Source organism: Vigna unguiculata, chromosome 7, assembly GCF_037176805.1.
Source record: "Vigna unguiculata cultivar grain cowpea cultivar isolate G323 ecotype 2 chromosome 7, ASM3717680v1, whole genome shotgun sequence".
NCBI lineage: Eukaryota > Viridiplantae > Streptophyta > Magnoliopsida > Fabales > Fabaceae > Vigna > Vigna unguiculata.
In genome coordinates, this window is record NC_140798.1 from 18,347,644 (window position 1) to 18,367,473 (window position 19,830).

The following is a 19,830-nucleotide window of genomic DNA, read 5'->3' on the forward strand; positions in this document are numbered from 1 at the left end:
AAGCTTTCATTCGAATCAAGCAAGGATCAAATTCAGTACGGGACAGTGTGTGAAAGAAGTATTATGTGATATTACTCCCACAAACTCTTGTCATCTTCTTTTAAGATGGGCATGGCTTCATTTTAAAACGCTCAATCTGATGAACGTTCCCTTTATTTGAGGAATGAGGGACATGAAATGAAGTTGAAATTTAGGACACCAAGACAAGCCAGTATGGATCAACATAGGCTGAAGGATAAAATAGAAAAAGAAAGAATAGAAAAACAACAAATATAAACTGTAGGAAGAAGGGAAATTGAAGAACAAGAAAAGTAAGAAAAGATAAAGATGATGGAAAACGAAGTAGAGAAATAAGGTGTTTCATCGAAGGCCACTCATGTTCAGTTCCATTCGTTTACGAAAGCGACAACAATATTGTAAGCCAAAGATTGGTAGAGAAACTCCAGTTACCAACAAGCTTTCATCCGAATCAAGCAAGGATCAAATTCGGTACAGGACAATGTTTGAAAGAAGTATTATGTGATATTGCTCCCACGAACTCTTGTCATCTTCTTTTGAGATGGGTATGACTTCATTTTAAAGCGCTCAATCATGATGAGCGTTCCCTTTATTTGAGGCATGAGGGACATGAAATGAAGTTGAAATTTATGACACCAAGACAAACCAAGAAGTATCAACATACGTTGATGGAGAAAATAGGAAAAGGAAGAACAGAAAAAGAAGAAATGTAAACTACAGAAGCAAGGGAAATTGAAGAAAAAGAAAAGGAAGTAAAGATAAAGATGATGGAAAAGGAAGTAGAGAACCAAGGTGTTTCATCAAAGGCCACCCATGTTTAGTTCCATTCGTTTACGAAAGCGACAACAATGTTGTAAGCCAAAGATTGGTGGAGAAACACCAGTTACCAACAACCTTTCATTTCAATCAAGCAAGGATCAAATTCAGTACGGGACAATGTGTGAAAGAAGTATTATGTGATAATGCTCCCACAAAATCTTGTCATCTTCTTTTGAGATGGGCATGGCTTCATTTTAAAATGCTCAATCTTGATGAACGTTCCCTTTATTTGAGGCATGAGGGACATGAAATGAAGTTGAAATTTATGACACCAAGACAAGCCAAGAAGGATCAACATACGTTGAAGGAGAAAATTGAAAAAGAAACAATTGAAAAAGAAGAAATATAGACTGCAGAAGGAAGGGAAATTGAAGAAAAAGAAAAGGAAGTAAAGAAAAAGATTATGGAAAAGGTAGTAGAGAACAAGGTGTTTAATCGAAAGCCACCCATGTTTAGTTGCATTTGTTTACGAAAGCGACAACAATGTTGTAAGCCAAAGAGTGGTGGAGAAACTCAAGTTACCAAAAAGCTTTCATCCGAATCAACCAATGATCAAATTCAGTACATGACAATGTGTGAAAGAAGTATTATGTGATATTGCTCCCACGAACTCTTGTCATCTTCTTTTGAGATGGGCATGGTTTCATTTTAAAGCGCTCAATCTTGATGAACGTTCCCTTTATTTGAGGAATGAGGGACATGAAATGAATTTGAAATTTATGACACCAAGACAAGCCAGTATGGATCAACATATGCTGAAGGAGAAAATAGAAAAAGAAAGAATAGTAAAAGAAAAAATATAAACTATAGAAGGAAGGGAGATTGATGAAAATGAAAAGTAAGAAAAGATAAAGATGATGGAAAACAAAGTAGAGAAATAAGGTGTTTCATCGAAGGCCACCCATGTTTAGTTGCATTCGTTTACGAAAGCGACAACAATGTTGTAAGCCAAAGATTGTTGGAGAAACTCCAGTTACCAAAAAGCTTTCATTCGAATCGAGCAAGGATCAAATTCAGTACGGGATAATGTGTGAAAGAAGTATTATGTCATTTACTCCCACGAACTCTTGTCATCTTCTTTTGAGATGGGCATGGCTTCATTTTAAAACGCTCAATCTTGATTAACGTTCCCTTTATTTGAGGCATGAGGGACATGAAATGAAGTTGGAATATATGACACCAAGACAAGGGAAGAAGGATCAACATACGTTGAAGTAGAAAATAGAAAAAGAAAGAATTGAAAAAGAAGAAATATAAACTGCAGAAGGAAGGGAAATTGAAGAAAAAGAAAAGGAAGTAAAGAAAAAGATTATGGAAAAGGTAGTAGAGAACAAGGTGTTTAATCGATGGCCACCCATGTTTAGTTGCATTCGTTTACGAAAGCGACAACAATAAGCCAAAGTGTGGTGGAGAAACTCAAGTTACCAACAAGCTTTCATCCGAATCAACCATGGATCAAATTCAGTACATGACAATGTGTGAAAGAAGTATTATGTGATATTGCTCCCACGAACTCTTGTCATCTTCTTTTGAGATGGGCATGGTTTCATTTTAAAGCGCTCAATCTTCATGAACGTTCCCTTTATTTGAGGAATGAGGGACATGAAATGAGTTTGAAATTTATGACACCAAGACAAGCCAGTATGAATAAACATAGGCTGAAGAAGAAAATAGAGAAAGAAAGAATAGTAAAAGAAAAAATATAAACTGTAGAAGGAAGGGAGATTGATGAAAATGAAAAGTAAGAAAAGATAAAGATGATGGAAAACGAAGTAGAGAAATAAGGTGGTTCATCGAAAGCCACCCATGTTTAGTTGCATTTGTTTACGAAAACGACAACAATGTTGTAAGCCAAATATTGTTGGAGAAACTCCAGTTACCAACAAGCTTTCATTCGAATCAAGAAAGAATCAAATTCAGTACAGGATAATATGTGAAAGAAGTATTATGTGATTTACTCCCACGAACTCTTGTCATCTTCTTTTGAGATGGGCATGGCTTCATTTTAAAACGCTCAATCTTGATGAACGTTCCCTTTTTTTGAGGCATGAGGGACATGAAATGAAGTTGAAATTTATGACACCAAGACAAGACAGTATGGATAAATATAGGCTAAAAGAGAAAATAGAAAAAGAAAGAATAGAAAAAGAACAAATATAAACTGTAGAAGGAAGGGAAATTGAAGAAAATGAAAAGTAAGAAAAGATAAAGATGATGGAAAACGAAGTAGAGAAATAAGGTGTTTCATCGAAGGCCACCCATGTTTAGTTGCATTCGTTTACGAAAGCGACAACAATGTTGTAAGCCAAAGATTGTTGGAGAAACTCCAGTTACCAACAAGCTTTCATTCGAATCAAGCAAGGATCAAATTCAGTACGGGATAATGTGTGAAAGAAGTATTATGTGATTTACTCCCACGAACTCTTGTCATCTTCTTTTGAGATGGGCATGGCTTCATTTTAAAGCGCTCAGTCTGATGAACGTTCCCTTTATTTGAGGAATGAGGGACATGAAATGAAGTTGAAATTTAGGACACCAAGACAAGCCAGTATGGATCAACATAGGCTGAAGGATAAAATAGAAAAAGAAAGAATAGAAAAACAACAAATATAAACTGTAGGAAGAAGGGAAATTGAAGAAAACGAAAAGTAAGAAAAGATAAAGATGATGGAAAACGAAGTAGAGAAATAAGGTGTTTCATCGAAGGCCACTCATGTTTAGTTCCATTCGTTTACGAAAGCGACAACAATGTTGTAAGCCAAAGATTGGTGGAGAAACACCAGTTACCAACAACCTTTCATCCGAATCAAGGAAGGATCAAATTCGGTACATGACAATGTGTGAAAGAAGTATTTTGTGATATTGCTGCCACGAACTCTTGTCATCTTCTTTTGAGATGGGTATGGCTTTATTTTAAAGCGCTCAATCTTGATGAACATTCCCTTTATTTGAGGCATGAGGGACATGAAATGAAGTTGAAATTTATCACGCCAAGACAAGCCAAAAATGATCAACATACGTTGAAGGAGAAAATAGAAAGAAAAAGAATTTAAAAAGAAGAAACATAAACTGCAGAAGGAAGGGAAATTGAAGAAAAAGAAAAGGAAGTAAAGAAAAAGATGATGGAATAGGAAGTAGAGAAATCAGGTGTTCAATCGAAGGCCACCCATGTTTAGTTGCATTCGTTTACGAAAGCGACAACAATGTTGTAAGCCAAAGATTGGTGGAGAAACTCCAGTTACCAACAAGCTTTCATTCGAATCAAGCAAGGATCAAATTTATTACGGGACAATGTGTGAAAGAAGTATTATGTGATATTGCTCCCACGAACTCTTGTCATATTCTTTTGAGATGGGCATGTCTTCATTTTAAAACGCTCAATCTTGATGAACGTTCTCTTTATTTGAGGCATGAGGGACATGAAATGAAGTTGAAATTTATGACACCAAGACAAGCCAAGAAGGATCAACACACGTTGAAGGAGAAAATAGAAAAAGAAAGAATTGAAAAAGAAGAAATATAAACTTCAGAAGGATGGGAAATTGAAGAAAAAGAAAAGGAAGTGAAGAAAAAGATTATGGAAAAGGTAGTAGAGAACAAGGTGTTTAATCGAAGGCCACCCATGTTCAGTTGCATTCGTTTACGAAAGCGACAACAATGTTGTAAGGCAATGATTGGTGGAGAAACTGAAGTTACCAACAACCTTTCATCCGAATCAAGGAAGGATCAAATTCGGTACATGACAATGTGTGAAAGAAGTATTTGTGATATTGCTCCCACGAACTCTTGTCATCTTCTTTTGAGGTGGGTATGGCTTTATTTTAGAGCGCTCAATCTTGATGAACGTTCCCTTTATTTGAGGCATGAGGGACAAGAAATGAAGTTGAAATTTATGACACGAAGACAAGCCAAGAAGGATCAACATACGTTGAAGGAGAGACTAGAAAATGAAAGAATTGAAAAAGAAGAAATATAAACTGCAGAAGGAAAGGAAATTGAAGAAAAAGAAAAAGAAGTAAAGATAAAGATGATGGAAAAGGTAGTAGAGAACCAGGTGTTTAATCGAATGCCACCCATGTTTAGTTGCATTCGTTTACGAAAGCGACAACAATGTTGTAAGCCAAAGAGTGGTGGAGAAACTCAAGTTAACAACAAGCTTTCATTCGAATCAAGCAAGGATCAAATTCAGTACGGGACAATGTGTGAACGAAGTATTATGTGATATTACTCCCACGAACTCTTGTCATATTCTTTTGAGATGGGCATTACTTCATTTTAAAACGCTCAATCTTGATGAACGTTCTCTTTATTTGAGGCATGAGGGACATGAAATGAAGTTGAAATTTATGACACCAAGACAAGCCAAGAAGGATCAACACACGTTGAAGGATAAAATAGAAAAAGAAAGAATAGAAAAACAACAAATATAAACTGTAGGAAGAAGGGAAATTGAAGAAAACGAAAAGTAAGAAAAGATAAAGATGATGGAAAACGAAGTAGAGAAATAAGGTGTTTCATCGAAGGCCACTCATGTTTAGTTCCATTCGTTTACGAAAGCGACAACAATGTTGTAAGCCAAAGATTGGTGGAGAAACACCAGTTACCAACAACCTTTCATCCGAATCAAGGAAGGATCAAATTCGGTACATGACAATGTGTGAAAGAAGTATTTGTGATATTGCTGCCACGAACTCTTGTCATCTTCTTTTGAGATGGGTATGGCTTTATTTTAAAGCGCTCAATCTTGATGAACGTTCCCTTTATTTGAGGCATGAGGGACATGAAATGAAGTTGAAATTTATCACGCCAAGACAAGCCAAAAATGATCAACGTACGTTGAAGGAGAAAATAGAAAAAGAAAGAATTTAAAAAGAAGAAACATAAACTGCAGAAGGAAGGGAAATTGAAGAAAAAGAAAAGGAAGTAAAGAAAAAGATGATGGAATAGGAAGTAGAGATATCAGGTGTTCAATCGAAGGCCACCCATGTTCAGTTGCATTCGTTTACGAAAGCGACAACAATGTTGTAAGGCAAAGATTGGTGGAGAAACTGAAATTACCAACAATTTTTTCATCCGAATCAAGGAAGGATCAAATTCGGTACATGACAATGTGTGAAAGAAGTATTATGTGATATTGCTCCCACGAACTATTGTCATATTCTTTTGAGATGGGCATGTCTTCATTTTAAACCCTCAATCTTGATGAACGTTCTCTTTATTTGAGGCATGAGGGACATGAAATGAAGTTGAAATTTATGACACCAAGACAATCCAAGAAGGATCAACATACGTTGAAGGAGAAAATAGAAAAAGAAAGAATTGAAAAAGAAGAAATATAAACTTCAGAAGGATGGGAAATTGAAGAAAAAGAAAAGAAAGTGAAGAAAAAGATTATGGAAAAGGTAGTAGAGAACAAGGTGTTTAATCGAAGGCCACCCATGTTCAGTTGCATTCGTTTACGAAAGCGACAACAATGTTGTAAGGCAAAGATTGGTGGAGAAACTCCAGTTACCAACAAGCTTTCATTCAAATCAAGCAAGGATCAAATTCAGTACGGGACAATGTGTGAAAAAAGTATTATGTGATATTACTCCCACGAACTCTTGTCATATTCTTTTGAGATGGGCATTACTTCATTTTAAAACGCTCAATCTTGATGAACGTTCTCTTTATTTGAGGCATGAGGGACATGAAATGAAGTTGAAATTTATGACACCAAGACAAGCCAAGAAGGATCAACACACGTTGAAGGATAAAATAGAAAAAGAAAGAATAGAAAAACAACAAATATAAACTGTAGGAAGAAGGGAAATTGAAGAAAACGAAAAGTAAGAAAAGATAAAGATGATGGAAAACGAAGTAGAGAAATAAGGTGTTTCATCGAAGGCCACTCATGTTTAGTTCCATTCGTTTACGAAAGCGACAACAATGTTGTAAGCCAAAGATTGGTGGAGAAACACCAGTTACCAACAACCTTTCATCCGAATCAAGGAAGGATCAAATTCGGTACATGACAATGTGTGAAAGAAGTATTTGTGATATTGCTGCCACGAACTCTTGTCATCTTCTTTTGAGATGGGTATGGCTTTATTTTAAAGCGCTCAATCTTGATGAACGTTCCCTTTATTTGAGGCATGAGGGACATGAAATGAAGTTGAAATTTATCACGCCAAGACAAGCCAAAAATGATCAACGTACGTTGAAGGAGAAAATAGAAAAAGAAAGAATTTAAAAAGAAGAAACATAAACTGCAGAAGGAAGGGAAATTGAAGAAAAAGAAAAGGAAGTAAAGAAAAAGATGATGGAATAGGAAGTAGAGATATCAGGTGTTCAATCGAAGGCCACCCATGTTCAGTTGCATTCGTTTACGAAAGCGACAACAATGTTGTAAGGCAAAGATTGGTGGAGAAACTGAAATTACCAACAATTTTTTCATCCGAATCAAGGAAGGATCAAATTCGGTACATGACAATGTGTGAAAGAAGTATTATGTGATATTGCTCCCACGAACTATTGTCATATTCTTTTGAGATGGGCATGTCTTCATTTTAAACCCTCAATCTTGATGAACGTTCTCTTTATTTGAGGCATGAGGGACATGAAATGAAGTTGAAATTTATGACACCAAGACAATCCAAGAAGGATCAACATACGTTGAAGGAGAAAATAGAAAAAGAAAGAATTGAAAAAGAAGAAATATAAACTTCAGAAGGATGGGAAATTGAAGAAAAAGAAAAGAAAGTGAAGAAAAAGATTATGGAAAAGGTAGTAGAGAACAAGGTGTTTAATCGAAGGCCACCCATGTTCAGTTGCATTCGTTTACGAAAGCGACAACAATGTTGTAAGGCAAAGATTGGTGGAGAAACTCCAGTTACCAACAAGCTTTCATTCAAATCAAGCAAGGATCAAATTCAGTACGGGACAATGTGTGAAAAAAGTATTATGTGATATTACTCCCACGAACTCTTGTCATATTCTTTTGAGATGGGCATTGCTTCATTTTAAAACGCTCAATCTTGATGAACGTTCCCTTTATTTGAGGCATTGGGGACATCAAATGAAGTTGAAATTTATGACACGAAGACAAGCCAAGAAGGATCAACATACGTTGAAGGAGAAAATAGAAAAAGAAAGAATTGAAAAAGAAGAAATATAAACAACAGAAGGAAGGGAAATTGAAGAAAAAGAAAAGGAAGTGAAGAAAAAGATTATGGAAAAGGTAGTAGAGAACAATGTGTTTAATCGAAGGCCACCCATGTTCAGTTGCATTCGTTTACGAAAGCGACAACAATGTTGTAAGGCAAATATTGGTGGAGAAACTGAAGTTACCAACAACCTTTCATCCGAATCAAGGAAGGATCAAATTCGGTACATGACAATGTGTGAAAGAAGTATTTGTGATATTGCTCCCACGAACTCTTGTCATCTTCTTTTGAGATGGGTATGGCTTTATTTTAGAGCGCCCAATCTTGATGAACGTTCCCATTATTTGAGGCATGAGGGACATGAAATGAAGTTGAAATTTATCATGCCAAGACAAGCCAAAAATGATCAACATACGTTGAAGGAGAAAATAGAAAAAGAAAGAATTTAAAAAGAAGAAACATAAACTGCAGAAGGAAGGGAAATTGAAGAAAAAGAAAAAGAAGTAAAGAAAAAGATGATGGAATAGGAAGTAGAGAAATCAGGTGTTCAATCGAAGCCCACCCATGTTTAGTTGCATTCGTTTACGAAAGCGACAACAATGTTGTAAGCCAAAGATTGGTGGAGAAACTCCAGTTACCAACAAGCTTTCATTCGAATCAAGCAAGGATCAAATTTATTACGGGACAATGTGTGAAAGAAGTATTATGTGATATTGCTCCCACGAACTATTGTCATATTCTTTTGAGATGGGCATGTCTTCATTTTAAACCCTCTATCTTGATGAACGTTCTCTTTATTTGAGGCATGAGGGACATGAAATGAAGTTGAAATTTATGACACCAAGACAATCCAAGAAGGATCAACATACGTTGAAGGAGAAAATAGAAAAAGAAAGAATTGAAAAAGAAGAAATATAAACTTCAGAAGGATGGGAAATTGAAGAAAAAGAAAAGAAAGTGAAGAAAAAGATTATGGAAAAGGTAGTAGAGAACAAGGTGTTTAATCGAAGGCCACCCATGTTCAGTTGCATTCGTTTACGAAAGCGACAACAATGTTGTAAGGCAAAGATTGGTGGAGAAACTCCAGTTACCAACAAGCTTTCATTCAAATCAAGCAAGGATCAAATTCAGTACGGGACAATGTGTGAAAAAAGTATTATGTGATATTACTCCCACGAACTCTTGTCATATTCTTTTGAGATGGGCATTGCTTCATTTTAAAACGCTCAATCTTGATGAACGTTCCCTTTATTTGAGGCATTAGGGACATCAAATGAAGTTGAAATTTATGACACGAAGACAAGCCAAGAAGGATCAACATACGTTGAAGGAGAAAATAGAAAAAGAAAGAATTGAAAAAGAAGAAATATAAACAACAGAAGGAAGGGAAATTGAAGAAAAAGAAAAGGAAGTGAAGAAAAAGATTATGGAAAAGGTAGTAGAGAACAATGTGTTTAATCGAAGGCCACCCATGTTCAGTTGCATTCGTTTACGAAAGCGACAACAATGTTGTAAGGCAAATATTGGTGGAGAAACTGAAGTTACCAACAACCTTTCATCCGAATCAAGGAAGGATCAAATTCGGTACATGACAATGTGTGAAAGAAGTATTTGTGATATTGCTCCCACGAACTCTTGTCATCTTCTTTTGAGATGGGTATGGCTTTATTTTAGAGCGCCCAATCTTGATGAACGTTCCCATTATTTGAGGCATGAGGGACATGAAATGAAGTTGAAATTTATCATGCCAAGACAAGCCAAAAATGATCAACATACGTTGAAGGAGAAAATAGAAAAAGAAAGAATTTAAAAAGAAGAAACATAAACTGCAGAAGGAAGGGAAATTGAAGAAAAAGAAAAAGAAGTAAAGAAAAAGATGATGGAATAGGAAGTAGAGAAATCAGGTGTTCAATCGAAGCCCACCCATGTTTAGTTGCATTCGTTTACGAAAGCGACAACAATGTTGTAAGCCAAAGATTGGTGGAGAAACTCCAGTTACCAACAAGCTTTCATTCGAATCAAGCAAGGATCAAATTTATTACGGGACAATGTGTGAAAGAAGTATTATGTGATATTGCTCCCACGAACTATTGTCATATTCTTTTGAGATGGGCATGTCTTCATTTTAAACCCTCTATCTTGATGAACGTTCTCTTTATTTGAGGCATGAGGGACATGAAATGAAGTTGAAATTTATGACACCAAGACAATCCAAGAAGGATCAACATACGTTGAAGGAGAAAATAGAAAAAGAAAGAATTGAAAAAGAAGAAATATAAACTTCAGAAGGATGGGAAATTGAAGAAAAAGAAAAGAAAGTGAAGAAAAAGATTATGGAAAAGGTAGTAGAGAACAAGGTGTTTAATCGAAGGCCACCGATGTTCAGTTGCATTCGTTTGCGAAAGCGACAACAATGTTATAAGGCAAAGATTGGTGGAGAAACTGAAGTTACCAACAACCTTTCATCCGAATCAAGGAAGGATCAAATTCGGTACATGACAATGTGTGAAAGAAGTATTTGTGATATTGCTCCCACGAACTCTTGTCATCTTCTTTTGAGATGGGTATGGCTTTATTTTAGAGCGCTCAATCTTGATGAACGTTCCCTTTATTTGAGGCATGAGGGACATGAAATGAAGTTGAAATTTATGACGCCAAGACAAGCCAAGAATGATCAACATACGTTGAAGGAGAAAATAGAAAAAGAAAGAATTTAAAGAGAAGAAACATAAACTGCAGAAGGAAGGGAAATTGAAGAAAAAGAAAAGGAAGTAAAGAAAAAGATGATGGAATAGGAAGTAGAGAAATCAGGTGTTCAATCGAAGGCCACCCATGTTTAGTTGCATTCGTTTACGAAAGCGACAACAATGTTGTAAGGCAAAGATTGGTGGAGAAACTGAAGTTACCAACAACCTTTCATCCGAATCAAGGAAGGATCAAATTCGGTACATGACAATGTGTGAAAGAAGTATTTGTGATATTGCTCCCACGAACTCTTGTCATCTTCTTTTGAGATGGGTATGGCTTTATTTTAGAGCGCTCAATCTTGATGAACGTTCCCTTTATTTGAGGCATGAGGGACATGAAATGAAGTTGAAATTTATAACGCCAAGAATGATCAACATACGTTGAAGGAGAAAATAGAAAAAGAAAGAATTTAAAAAGAAGAAACATAAACTGCAGAAGGAAGGGAAATTGAAGAAAAAGAAAAGGAAGTAAAGAAAAAGATGATGGAATAGGAAGTAGAGAAATCAGGTGTTTAATCGAAGGCCACCCATGTTTAGTTGCATTCGTTTACGAAAGCGACAACAATGTTGTAAGCCAAAGATTGGTGGAGAAACTCCAGTTACCAACAAACTTTCATTCGAATCAAGCAAGGATCAAATTCAGTACGGGACAATGTGTGAAAGAAGTATTATGTGATATTACTCCCACGAACTCTTGTCATATTCTTTTGAGATGGGCATGGCTTCATTTTAAAACGCTCAATCTTGATGAACGTTCCCTTTATTTGAGGCATTAGGGACATGAAATGAAGTTGAAATTTATGACACGAAGACTGTAACGTCCCATTTAATTATTAAGCGAAATTAAAGGAAGACGTCACACAATATAAGTACAGTAGCGTAGTCCTGGGGTCTTTAACACCACCCCGACAGAACTCAGGCACACCACGATGCCAAAGGAAAGCTGAATACGAATACAACATAGAGTGTAGCGTAGAAAAACAGAAAGAGATACATGGGCCATAGCCCTAAAGAAACATGAAAGAAAGACGTTCGAGATCTAGCCCAGATGGCTAAGTAGCGGAGTCGTCATTCCCTGGTTGACCACGAGAGCCTCGCCCATCTGCTCCCATCAACCAAGTTGATGATCATCGCAAGAAAGAACAACCACATACATCACAACCATGCAACAAAACGGGTAAGCTAGAGCCAACAACACATTCAACATGCAATTAAATATATTTTCATCATCTCATCCACATAGATACCAAACATGTTATGACTCTTCATTCAATACACTACGACTCGACTCAACTCATCCGGATACGTATAACTTGGTCGGATTCAGCGGATGCTTGCACTTGTGGTGGATACCCCTGCTCGACCCTGAGCTGCTCGATCCTGAGCTATGTGTTACCAGTGTTACGATGAATCAAAATCTCTCCCACCACAAGGTTAGCCCTTAATGAGTTTTAGGCCTCCTGCTACTCCCACCACAAGAGTCAGTCCGCTCTAAGTGAGACTAACTGGCTCCTCGGAGCGTCAGGATGCAACCTTACCTTGAATCCTTACCTAGTTATACAGATGGGGCACCACCATGAACACCCACTAACAGGGCCATGGAATTACGTCCCGACCACTGAAGCGCGACCCTGGAGGTCTCACCTAGAGACCCCAAGGAATTACACGCTGACACGGACCAACATTCATAAATCAGCAATAAGAGAATATTAAATTATATTTTACAATTCCATATCAACCCTTGAAGTTTAATCCTCATATCAATCACATCTCAAATCCATGCCTCTGATCATCACCACCCCAATGAGTCTAGGGCCTCGTCTCACATTAATACCAAGTTCCTTTAATCTCAAACCACACATTCATTTCACATGCTAAGCCTCATACCAACCCATTCATCCACAATTCATGAATCATGCCAAAAATATACTTTATGCTCCATTATATACATATTCATCATCACACAATCATACTCAACCAACATGGATCACTCAGGAAATCCAAACATCTGAATCACAGCACTGTCTCGCCCAGCATCTCACTCAGGCTGAGGGGGTCTCGCTCAGGCGAGACATGCTTGCTCAGGCGAGCCTCCCCCTCGCCTAGGCGAGAGCACCAAAGGCAGGAGCAGCAGCAACGCGGGATCTCGCTTAAGCGAGATCCCTCTCGCCTGGGCGAGTTGCCTGCTCGCTCAAAAGTTGAGCGAGTCGCCTGGGCGACTTTTCTCGCAGGAGCTCTAGGCGAGCCCCCTGTTTCATTTCGCTTAGGCGAGACTGACTCGCCTGGGCGAGATTAACAGGTCTCGCCACTGTTCTTCACTGCACAACCATGTTTTTCAACCCAAATCAAGCATACAGAGTGTTCTCACGCATCAAATCGAAAGATTAAACCATACAAGCAGCAACCAACGCAAACATTGACCAAAACGACTGGAAACTAAGGATTCTAACTTCCCGTACCTGGAAATCAAGTTAGCGGAACGCTCCGACACGCACACAGGAGACCAAACTGTCCTTAGGGTGGTCAGCAGCTGGAACAGACGGTGAAACAGAAGAAAGGAGGCGGGTTATTACTAAACCCTAACAATAACAGCAAACATAGACCACGAAAACAGAAGCATGAGTCAAGGGACGACTTACGTGAGTAGGACTGAGTTTGAGCTTGAAGGAGGGGGACCTTAGGGTAAACCCTAGCAGAGCTTTTCATGGGAGGTAGTGAGGGATGACGGCTGGTTTCTGAAAGAGTGAATGTGAGGTGGGATTAGGGCAACATAGCAGGGTTTATATACATTGGGCCAACCCTTAGGCCCACTTAGAGGCAGGAAAAATGGGGCCTTACAAAGACAAGCCAAGAAGGATCAACAAACGTTGAAGGAGAAAATAGAAAAAGAAAAAATTGAAAAAGAAGAAAAATATACCGCAGAAGGAAGGGAAATTGAAGAAAAAGAAAAGGAAGTGAAGAAAAAGATTATGGAAAAGGTAGTAGAGAACAAGGTGTTTAATCGAAGGCCACCCATGTTCAGTTGCATTCGTTTACGAAAGCGACAACAATGTTGTAAGGCAAAGATTGCTGGAGAAATTAAAGTTACCAACAACCTTTCATCCGAATCAAGGAAGGATCAAATTCGGTACATGACAATGTGTGAAAGAAGTATTTGTGATATTGCTCCCACGAACTCTTGTCATCTTCTTTTGAGATGGGCATGGTTTCATTTTAAAGCGCTCAATCTTGATGAACGATCCCTTTATTTGAGGAATGAGGGACATGTAATGAAGTTGAAATTTACGACACCAAGACAAGCCAGTATGGATCAACATAGGCTGAAGGAGAAAATAGAAAAAGAAAGAATAGAAAAAGAACAAATATAAACTATAGAAGGAAGGGAAATTGAAGAAAATGAAAAGTAAGAAAAGATAAAGATGATGGAAAACGAAGTAGAGAAATAAGGTGTTTCATCGAAGGCCACCCATGTTTAGTTGCATTCGTTTACGAAAGCGACAACAATGTTGTAAGCCCAAGATTGTTGGAGAAACTCCAGTTACCAACAAGCTTTCATTCGAATCAAACAAGGATGAAATTCAGTACGGGACAATGTGTGAAAGAAGTATTATGTGATATTACTCCCACGAACTCTTGTCATATTCTTTTGAGATGGGCATGGCTTCATTTTAAAACGCTCAATCTTGATAAACGTTCCCTTTGTTTGAGGCATGACGGACTTGAAATGAAGTTGAAATTTATGACACCAAGACAAGCCAAGAAGGATCAACATACGTTGAACGAGAGAATAGAAAATGAAAGAATTGAAAATGAAGAAATATAAACTGCTGAAGGAAAGGAAATTGAAGAAAAAGAAAAGGAAGTAAAGATAAAGATGATGGAAAAGGTAGTAGAGAACCAGGTGTTTAATCGATGGCCACCCATGTTTAGTTGCATTCGTTTACGAAAGCGACAATAATGTTGTAAGCCAAAGAGTGGTGGAGAAACTCAAGTTAACAACAAGCTTTCATCCGAATCAACCAAGGATCAAATTCAGTACATGACAATGTGTGAAAGAAGTATTATGGGATATTGCTCCCACAAACTCTTGTCATATTCTTTTGAGATGGGCATGGCTTCATTTTAAAACGCTCAATCTTCATAAATGTTCCCTTTGTTTGAGGCATGAGGGACATGAAATGAAGTTGAAATTTATGACACCAAGACAACCCAAGAAGGATCAACATACGTTGAAGGAGAAAATAGAAAAAGAAAGAATTGAAAAAGAAGAAATATAAACCGCAGAAGGAAGGGAAATTGAAGAAAAAGAAAAGGAAGTAAAGAAAAAGATTATGGAAAAGGTAGTAGAGAACAAGGTGTTTAATCGAAGGCCCCCCATGTTTAGTTGCATTCGTTTACGAAAGCGACAACAATGTTGTAAGGCAAAGATTGGTGGAGAAACTCGAGTTACCAACAACCTTTCATCCGAATCAAGGAAGGATCAAATTTGGTACATGACAATGTGTGAAAGAAGTATTTGTGATATTGCTCCCATGAACTCTTGTCATCTTCTTTTGAGATGGGTATGGCTTTATTTTAAAGCACTCAATCTTGATGAACGTTCCCTTTATTTGAGGCATGAGGGACATGAAATGAAGTTGAAATTTATGACGCCAAGACAAGCCAAGAATGATCAACATACGTTGAAGGAGAAAATAGAAAAAGAAAGAATTTAAAAAGAAGAAACATAAACTGCAGAAGGAAGGCAAATTGAAGAAAAAGAAAAGGAAGTAAAGAAAAAGATGATGGAATAGGAAGTAGAGAAATCAGGTGTTTAATCGAAGGCCACCCATGTTTAGTTGCATTCGTTTACGAAAGCGACAACAATGTTGTAAGCCAAAGATTGGTGGAGAAACTCCAGTTACCAACACGCTTTCATTTGAATCAAGCAAGGATCAAATTTAGTACGGGACAATGTGTGAAAGAAGTATTATGTGATATTGCTCCCACGAACTCTTGTCATATTCGTTTGAGATGGGCATGTCTTCATTTTAAAACGCTCAATCTTGATAAACGTTCTCTTGATTTGAGGCATGAGGGACATGAAATAAAGTTGAAATTTATGACACCAAGACAAGCCAAGAAGGATCAACATACGTTGAAGGAGAAAATAGAAAAAGAAAGAATTGAAAAAGAAGAAATATAAACTTCAAAGGGATGGGAAATTGAAGAAAAAGAAAAGGAAGTAAAGAAAAAGATTATGGAAAAGGTAGTAGAGAAATAAGGTGTTTCATCGAAGGCCACCCATGTTCAATTGCATTCGTTTACGAAAGCGACAACAATGTTGTAAGCCAAAGATTGGTGGAGAAACTCTAGTTACCAACAAGCTTTCATTCGAATCAAGCAAGGATCAAATTCAGTACGGGACAATGTGTGAAAGAAGTATTATGTGATATTGCTCCCACGAACTCTTGTCATCTTATTTTGAGATGGGCATGGCTTCATTTTAAAATGCTCAATCTTGATGAACGTTCCCTTTATTTGAGGCGTGAGGGACATGAAATGAAGTTCAAATTTATGACACCAAGACAAGCCAAGAAGGATCAACAAACATTGAAGGAGGAAATAGAAAAAGAAAGAATTGAAAAAGAAGAAATATAAACAACAGAAGGAAGGGAAATTGAAGAAAAAGAAAAGGAAGTAAAGATAAAGATGATGGAAAAGGAAGTAGAGAAAGAAGGTGTTTAATGGAAGGCCATCCATGTTCAGTTGCATTCGTTTACGAAAGCGACAACAATGTTGTAAGCCGAAGATTGGTGGAGAAACTCTAGTTACCAACAAGCTTTCATCCGAATCAAGCAAGGATCAAATTCGGTACAGGACAATGTGTGAAAGAAGTATTATGTGATATTACTCCCACAAACTCTTGTCATATTCTATTGTGATGGGTATGGCTTCATTTTAAAATGCTCAATGTTGATGAATGTTCCCTTTATTTGAGGCATGAGGGACATGAAATGAAGTTGAAATTTATGACACCAAGACAAGCCAAGAAGGATCAACATACGTTGAAGGAGAAAATAGAAAAAGAAAGAATTGAAAAAGAAGAAATATAAACTTCAAAAGGAAGGGAAATTGAATGAAAAGAAAAGGAAGTAAAGATAAAGATGATGGAAAAGGAAGTAGAGAAATAACGTGTTTCATCGAAGGCCACCCATGTTTAGTTGCATTCGTTTACGAAAGGGACAACAATGTTGTAAGCCAAAGATTGGTGGAGAAACACCAGTTACCAACAACCTTTCATTTGAATCAAGCAAGGATCAAATTCAGTACGGGAAAATGTGTGAAAGAAGTATTATGTGATATTGCTCCCACAAACTCTTGTCATCTTCTTTTGAGATGGGGAAGGCTTCATTTTAAAACGCTCAATCTTGATGAACGTTCCCTTTATTTGAGGAATGAGGGACATGAAATGAAGTTGAAATTTAGGACACGTAGACAAAGCTAGTATGGATCAACATAGGCTGAAGGAGAAAATAGAAAAAGAAAGAATAGAAAAAGAACAAATATAAACTGTAGAAAGAAGGGAAATTGAAGAAAACGAAAAGTAAGAAGAGATAAAGATGATGGAAAACGAAGTAGAGAAATAAGGTGTTTCATCGAAGGCCACCCATGTTTAGTTTCATTCGTTTACGAAATCGACAACATTATTGTAAGCCAAAGATTGGTGGAGAAACTCTAGTTACCAACAAGCTTTCATTCGAATCAAGCAAGGATCAAATTCAGTACGGGACAGTGTGTGAAAGAAGTATTATGTGATATTGCTCCCACGAACTCTTGTCATCTTATTTTGAGATGGGCATGGCTTCATTTTAAAATGCTCAATCTTGATGAACGTTCCCTTTATTTGAGGCGTGAGGGACATGAAATGAAGTTCAAATTTATGACACCAAGACAAGCAAAGAAGGATCAACATACGTTGAAGGGGAAAATAGAAAAAGAAAGATTTGAAAAAGAAGAAATATAAACTGCAGAAGGAAGGGAAATTGAAGAAAAAGAAAAGGAAGTAAAGAAAAAGATTATGGAAAAGGTAGTAGAGAACAAGGTGTTTAATCGAAGGCCACCCATGTTTAGTTGCATTCGTTTACGAAAGCAACAACAATGTGTGAAAGAAGTATTATGTGATATTACTCCCACGAACTCTTGTCATATTCTTTTGAGATGGGCATGGCTTCATTTTAAAACGCTCAATCTTGATGAACGTTCCCTTTATTTGAGGCATTAGGGACATGAAATGAAGTTGAAATTTATGACACCAAGACAAGCCAAGAACGATCAACATACGTTGATGGAGAAAATAGAAAAAGAAAGAATTGAACAAGAAGAAATATAAACTTCAGAAGGAAGGGAAATTGAGTGAAAAGAAAAGGAAGTAAAGAAAAAGATTATGGAAAAGGTAGTAGAGTACAAGTTGTTTAATCGAAGGCCACCCATGTTCAGTTCCATTCGTTTACGAAACCGACAACAATATTGTAAGCCAAAGACTGGTGGAGAAACTCTAGTTACCAACAAGCTTTCATACGAATCAAGCAAGGATTAAATTCGGTACAGGACAATGTGTGAAAGAAGTATTATGTGATATTACTCCCACGAACTCTTGTCATATTCTTTTGAGATGGGTATGGCTTCATTTTCAAACGCTCAATGTTGATGAATGTTCCCTTTATTTGAGGCATGAGGGACATGAAATAGAGTTGAAATTTATGACACCAAGACAAGCCAAGAAGGATCAACATACGTTGATGGAGAAAATAGAAAAAGAAAGAATTGAAAAAGAAGAAATATAAACTTCAGATGGAAGGGAAATTGAAGAAAAAGGAAAGGAAGTAAAGAAAAAGATTATGGAAAAGGTAGTAGAGAACAAGGTGTTTAATCGAAGGCCACCCATGTTTAGTTGCATTCGTTTACAAAAGCGACAACAATATTGTAAGCCAAAGATTGGTGCAGAAACTCAAGTTACCAACAACCTTTCATTTCAATCAAGCAAGGATCAAATTCAGTACGGGACAGTGTGTGAAAGAAGTATTATGTGATAATGCTCCCACAAAATCTTGTCATCTTCTTTTGAGATGGGCATGGCTTCATTTTAAAACGCTCAATCTTGATGAACGTTCCCTTTATTTGAGGAATTAGGGACATGAAATGAAGTTGAAATTTATGACACTAAGACAAGCCAAGAACGATCAACATACGTTGATGGAGAAAATAGAAAAAGAAAGAATTGAAAAAGAAGAAATATAAACTTCAGAAGGAAGGGAAATTGAATGAAAAGAAAAGGAAGTAAAGAAAAAGATTATGGAAAAGGTAGTAGAGTACAAGTTGTTTAATCGAAGGCCACCCATGTTCAGTTCCATTCGATTACGAAAGCGACAACAATATTGTAAGCCAAAGACTGGTGGAGAAACTCTAGTTACCAACAAGCTTTCATCCGAATCAAGCAAGGATCAAATTCGGTACAGGACAATGTGTGAAAGAAGTATTATGTGATATTACTCCCACGAACTCTTGTCATATTCTTTTGAGATGGGTATGGCTTCATTTTCAAACGCTCAATCTTGATGAACGTTCCCTTTATTTGAGGCATGAGGGACATGAAATGAAGTTGAAATTTATGACACCAAGACAAGCAAAGAAGGATCAACATACGTTGAAGGGGAAAATAGATAAAGAAAGATTTGAAAAAGAAGAAATATAAACTGCAGAAGGAAGGGAAATTGAAGAAAAAGAAAAGGAAGTAAAGAAAAAGATTATGGAAAAGGAAGTAGAGAAATAACGTGTTTCATCGAAGGCCACCCATGTTTAGTTGCATTCGTTTACGAAAGGGACAACAATGTTGTAAGCCAAAGATTGGTGGAGAAACACCAGTTAGCAACAACCTTTCATTTGAATCAAGCAAGGATCAAATTCAGTACGGGAAAATGTGTGAAAGAAGTATTATGTGATATTGCTCCCACAAACTCTTGTCATCTTCTTTTGAGATGGGCAAGGCTTCATTTTAAAACGCTCAATCTTGATGAACGTTCCCTTTATTTGAGGAATGAGGGACATGAAATGAAGTTGAA